General features: G+C 54.2%; 1 pseudogene; it reads right to left on the bottom strand.

The window, feature by feature from the left end:
• Positions 1 to 362: 362 nt before the first annotated feature.
• LOC114203147 (acrosin-like) lies at positions 363 to 5,947 on the bottom strand (annotated as a pseudogene).
• Positions 5,948 to 6,451: the final 504 nt, after the last annotated feature.

Here is a 6,451-nt window from a genome sequence, read left to right as displayed (position 1 = left end):
CCAGGGCCCACCTGCACTGATTTAATAAGCAGAGACTCTGAGTGTGAGATCCAGACCATACCTAGCCTGTCACCCCAGATCACCTTGTTCCAACTTCAAAAATCAAGATTTAGGAAACCACAATAGCCACTGACATACAAGCAATTCCACCTTGTTGGAGGGTGACAGAGAGGGAGGACAGATTTGCTGGGGGAGGGTTTGGATTGAGTCGGGGAGGGCAGGTAGGAAGAAGTCCAGAAAGCATCTCTTCATAGATATATATAAATATATTTTATATCTATATTTATATTTATATTTATTTATTTCATCTTTGTTTTCTTGGGAGTAAAGGGCTCACTGGGTCTGTTGGAAGTGGGGTCAGATCAGGAGGCGGTGGTCAGTTCTGGGAGATCTGTGGCCTCCATTTCATAATACCCCTTTGCATTAGAAAAGGTCTTCCCCTTCAAGATCTCTGTAAGTTGCTGTAGTCGCTTGGCAAAAGAAAGTACTTGGGGAGCTTTAGTGAAAGGTGGGGGAGCAGGTGGGGGTGGGGGTGGGGTTGGGGCCGGGGGTTGGGGTCGAGGTTGAGGTCGAGATGCAGGGGGGCTGGGAGGAGGTCGAGGAGGCCTTTGGATGTACCAAGGAGGGCGAGCAGAAGGGCGGGCAGAGGGTTGTCTAGCCGGGATTGCTTGAGAAGTCGGATGGGGAGGGGTGGGCAGTTGAGCCATATGCAAGGCATTAGAACCGATCTTGGAAGCAGTCCAGTTCAGATAGGGCCAGGTGGCCGTGTAGACTCTGGGGCGCTTAGCTCCGGCACAGCCTACCCCCAGCTTGTGACTCCCACGACCACATAGGTGTTTGCCACGTTGTCTCTGCACATGAGAGGCCCGCCGCTGTCCCCCTGCCCAGAAGGACACAGAAGTCACTCTCTGAGCCACTTTTCCCCTGCCCAGAAGGGCCATAGGCTCTGGAAGGACAGTTTCTTCAGTCCCATGGCTTCTTGCTGCCATGAACACAAGTGGTGGTGGTAAACTTTGAGTTGGTATCAACAGCTTCAGGTGGATGTGAGAAGGGGATGGATTGTCAGTGAGGAGGGAAGCTAAGCGACCCATGTGTCCATGTATGAGGCATTATGCATGCATGGGCATGTGTGTACAAGTGGATTGGAAGGTTTTGTATTCTGGTGAGGAGAGGTAAGCATTCTCTTCCAGGGTGGTGTTCTGGTGGTATGATCTCTGTGTCACGGTGGGATAAAGCTCTGTGTGGTGACTGGTTCTTTGTTGGGGCCCCAGGTGTCACCTCCCATCCTCACTGCTACAAGATGGGACCAGGGAAAGGGTCACTGAAGCAGGGCCCTGGAGGGAGTGGAGTTCAGGGATTCACAAAATAGGTGTTGACAGGGAAAGGGCGCCCGAAGGGAAGTTACCTGGCAGGTGTCGATCTTGCCTTCAGGGTACCCTGCACACACATTGGTTGAATGAATACGCCTGTTGTACCACTGGCTGTAGTTACATAAGTCGAGGTCGATGAGGTTCCCACGGGCCTCCTGCAGTGTAGGTGCGATCCTGTAGGCTACAGCCAGTTGGATCGGTGGTCAGTGATCACAGAAGGCACTTTTGGGAAAGCCCTGCCTCCTCCCTCCACGGAAACCCCATCATCTTGAAATGCTCTACTTCAACCTAAAATCCATGAAAGTCAATGCCCCTGGCCTCTCCTCAGATACTTCTGAAGGATGTGGGGTGGTGGAGGCATATGCAGGTGAAGAGGAGGGGCAGTGCATGGAGGCTGAGCCGATGTGGCTGCAGGAATGTGTGTTGATGCCAGATGATTATTCACAGCTACAGCCAGGATGTGTCACCTCATTTACACTCCACAGTGACCCCCTGTGTTAAGCGCTGTGACTCACCTTGCCTCCAATCAAGAGCTTGGAGCACCACTTGCCCAGACATCCTGGTAGGGATGTGGTGTGGCTTGCATTAGGACCAAGGTTTTCCTCTCTACACTCGAATCCAGGACACACATTTCATTTCCCCACAGTACGGCTCTAAGAACCCCTCATTGCTTCTTATCCCCCGTTAAACCCCTCAGCTCAGTTCTGGACAGGATCTGCTGGAGTTGGGCAGATGAGTCCCTCCCTGCACGCCTCCCATCCGTTTTGAAGTTACAGAGAAGGAGGAGCTGCAGGATGGCCTCCACACACACAGATCTGTCAGGGGCATGGGTGGTTGGAATAACCGGAAGGCAGGTCAGAACCTCCTGTACAGCCCCAGAGGCTCCATCATGACCTTTGGGTTAAGAAAGGCCCAGCCCAGGCGATGATTCCATCAGCCAACCTCACACCTGGCTATAGGGGCAGCTATCCCCTCTTCATCAAGTGGCCTCCCCCCACCACGGCCACACCCACAGCCCAGCCACAGCCTAGTGGGTGGGTCTGAAATCGCCTGCATCCGGGTGGAGAGGTGGCGGATCACACTTAGAACATGGCAGTGGAGGCCAAGTGGGAAGACAGAACCAAGTGGAGGAAAGTGGATGGAGCTAGGCACACAGCATTCAGACTGTGTGTTTGTGTGGCTTGGACTGCATCTCCAGGCCCTTCAGGTCAACTTTGCATACCACCCAAGCAGGGTTAGTTTTGTACTTGCACTGTCCCCACGGCAGGGGTGACATGGAAATGACCACCACAACAAGCCTGGTCGCTTGTGGTGGTGACCTTTTAGATCTATGGAAGAGCCAGATGACCTGGAAGAGAACAGGGTTTTCTCAATCCCAACACCTTGGCTTTAAATGCTAAAAAGTCCACAAGAACCTGAAATTCAATGGAAAAGGAGGATTACCCCAGAAGCATATTGGCTCAAGGAGGAGGTAGAAAAAGGAAGGTCTGCAGGAATGTCACAGAAATTTGGAGGCTGGGGATTTCTTTAAGACTTGGCCTTACCAGTGGGGGAGGGATTCACCAGAAGATGGTAGAAATCCCACTAAGTTGAGGAGGATTCTAGAACAAAAGAGGCCTTGTGTGATGTCCAGGGTGTAGCTGGGAGCCTATAAACCTTTTGAGAGATAGGACAGCAAAGGTGGTGGTAGGAGTTGGAGTGTAGATGGGAACGCTGAGATCACCCCCCCCAGGGACTCCAAGAACCATGGGACACTGCACCCATGTTTGCGTGGGTGGGCAGAGCAGGGTAGGCCGGGGGTGGGACAAGAAGAATGCTCTAGAGGCCTCAGCAGAGCTATGGACATCAATAGCCAGACAGAGGTTGATACCCCAGGTCAAGGAGGGAAGGGCCAGCAGAGACCAGTGAAAACAGGGGTGCCTGGGAGGAGCAGCAACCCAATCAGAGAAGGGGGGTAGCCTTGAGAGAGGGAAGAAGAGTTACAGGAAGCATACTGAAACTACCAGGGTTTTGTCAGCAGAAAATGCTGAATTTTGAACCCCAAATAACTGAAGTGCCTTGAATTAGGAGCCCTCAGTTTTCCATTATCAAGGGACAGAAGAGCTTTCAGTCTCTCTTCTCATCCCCAATGTGACTGGGTAAAAAGTCCATGTGGTCACCTGTGCAAAGCTGAAAGGCCTAACCTACTCGTCAAAACCTTGCTGCCCACTGCTGGCCTGCCAAGAACCCTGTCCCCTCTCTGCAGAGAAAACGAAGTCCCTCGGATGGGGAGGGTGGATTCTCGCATTGTGACCAGCGACGGTGGGGAGCAGAGGTTCACTGAGGTCTAGAGGGCTGGGCTCTGGGGTCTCAGAGCTCAGAGACATCATGACATGGCCCTTCCACTGACAGATGGGGAAATGGTTGTCCAGAGAGGAGAGGAGTTGGCCCGCCACCACAAAACCCCAACTCGAGCTCTTCTCCAAGTGCCGTTTCAGGGGACAATCCCCCATTTCCAGAAGGTAGCAACTAGGGTTCCAGGCTCCAGATAGAGCCACAGCCCATACCCCATTCGAAAATTACCCAGGTTCTCCTGGGACTGCATGCTCCCTTCCACCCAGCGACCACACGAGCCATCAGTGGTGAGGTTGTGGACAGGGGACTCGGCTGCCAGTTTCTCCCGCTCTAAAAGGGGATAGTGTCCCCCATTCTGGTGGACATCACCATTAGGCACCACATATGGCCCCTGCACTTCAGAGATCACTGAGGGAATGACCAGCAGTCCCCCTACCCCTGTGAGAACCCCTCCTGTACTCACCTTTCTCTTTGAAGAATCCCCAGCCAGCCACCCAGCAGGCCTGGGGAACTCTAGGTGGGCCCGCCCTAAATTGGGGCAGGCAGCCCGTTCCAATGAATTGCCCACAGGGAACGGGAGGGGTGATCTTCATGAGAGCGATGTCATTGTGCTCTAAACTGGGGATGTATTTCTCATGAATGATGATTTTCTCGACATATCTCTCCTGTTGAGGCGGCTTCGCTGGCTTATCGTTCCCATACACAATTTCCCTTGCTCCAAAAATCAGTCTCCAGTCATATACATTTCTGTGGGCACAGAGGCAAGCCAGGTCATCCTCAGAAAGGACGGGCTTGACAGAAACCTCTGGTGACCATGATCCTCAGAGCCCTCCCCCAGCAAGGGCCTGGGCCCACCCACTCATGGTCTGGTTGCCACAAGGCCCAGAGCCCCGGGGAGACTGCGCACAGAGAGCCCTGGAGAATGTCCCTTTTTGGAAAGAGCCTTTCTGAAGACCTCCCTCCACGTGCTCCCACACGTACTTTTTGGAGACGAAGCAGTGGGCAGCAGTAAGCAGCCAATGGGAGTTCAGCAAGGTGCCTCCACACGCATGGTACCTTCGGTTATTGTGGGACGTGAAAACCTGGAGGCTGACCATCCAGGGCCAGGCCCCGATTGTTCCATCCTGCCCTCCGACGATACGGCCACTTCCCAGTGGGTTCTGCCTGAACCCTAACCCACAGGGGGCACTGGGGTGAGACCAGGGGCACAGTTCAAACCAAGAAGAGGCACAGCCTGTCCTCGCACCTGCACAATGGGGGAATCAGGGCTAGAGGGCTGGGCAAAGTGTGGCAACCGGGAGTGTGGAGGGTCCGAGGGGGAGCTGCTGAGGAGAGGCGCTGTCAGGGCGGTAAGGAAGCAGGAAGCTGCAGGCTTCAGGAACCGGTTTTGAGGAGTATGAGTTCTGGGGTCTTGTGGGTGTAGCCCCAAGGCGAGGAAGAAGGTGCCATAGGAAGCAGGACTGATGATAAGGGCCCTAGAAATATGGGAGATCCCGAGGCAGAGGAGGAAGCTAGAGGTGGAGAGAGAGAGTTGTAATGGCTTGAGGTCTTTAGAGCCAATTCTGGGCAGGAGACTCAGAGAACAGCCACAGGGGTCTTGGGGCTGCAGTGTGGGGTTGGATGGTGGCAGGAGGAGGGAGAGTAGCCAAGGCAGGTCCAGTGATCCCAGGTGTGGAGAACAGCGGGGGTCCAGGGGTGGAAGTTCTGGGAACTGGGGAGAGGCCACAAGATTTTGGGGGTACCCTGGGGGCTGTGAGAGTCTAAGGTGGAGGGGGGACCCTAGAAGAATGCCATGACAATACCCTGGGATCTTTGGAGTCAGCCACAGGTGGGGGCACCTCAGTATCTGTGGGAAGAAAGGGGTTTCTAAAAATTGGGACTTGATGTGCAAGAGGCAGTGAGGTCAGTCTCTAGGTGAGGGAAGGGCCCCAGCGTCTGTGCTACGGGAGGCATAGGAGCCAAGGGGTCAGCCCTGGTTTCTCTTGGCTGATGAAGCTGGGAGCACGAATGGTCTGAGTTGGGGATGTGGGTCACACCCGTGAGACCCAGGGGACTACTAAGGCCCAAGCTTGGCCTCCTGCCTAGCCCTGGACAGAGGGCATCTGGGTGGGGCTTGCTATTCAAAAGACACTCTTTCCATCCCCCAGAGGTGTCCCTGACACTTACTCACACGTGGCGTTATCTTTGGCAACCACAGACACTGCCAAGGCCAGCAGAACGGCAGTTGGCAGCATCTCTACCATACTCCTGCCCCAGCCTGGCCTGGAAGCCCAGTGACCTCACACAGCTCTGTGGCCTCCTGACCAATCAGCATGGCTACATCCCCCTCCCCCACCCCAATAGTCAGGCCAGGCAGGAGCCCTTTAGCTTAACCGGTCCAGGCTGAAAGAAGATCCCAGGTTTCTGTACAGGCTCCTCTGCACCCCTCGGGTGATGGGGGCTCATGTGCAGCCCCCTCCCTCTGTCCCAAGGCCAGGATCTTCATTCCCAGTTACCCTTCGAAGGTTCAGTATCATCTGAGGATCCAGTTTTGTGCAGTATCAGGGTCTTCCCCTCATGCAAGCTGCAACCACAGTTCCTGTTCCAAATCATGGGTTGAGGGGCAGCTCTGTCCCTCTGTGTCAAGATGATGCAGCATGTCAAGGTCACAGGGTGTCGGGCTCACCAGATTAATCGATCCTTAACACTGTGTAGGGCAAATTGTCTTTCCCTCTTCCAAGTACATACTATCAGCACACTTTTCAAAG

This window comes from Eumetopias jubatus, unplaced genomic scaffold, assembly GCF_037043125.1.
Source record: "Eumetopias jubatus isolate StellerSeaLion01/CBP00866 unplaced genomic scaffold, mEumJub1_p1.0 scaffold_12, whole genome shotgun sequence".
Classification (NCBI taxonomy): domain Eukaryota; kingdom Metazoa; phylum Chordata; class Mammalia; order Carnivora; family Otariidae; genus Eumetopias; species Eumetopias jubatus.
This window is presented reverse-complemented; position numbering and strand designations above follow the sequence as displayed.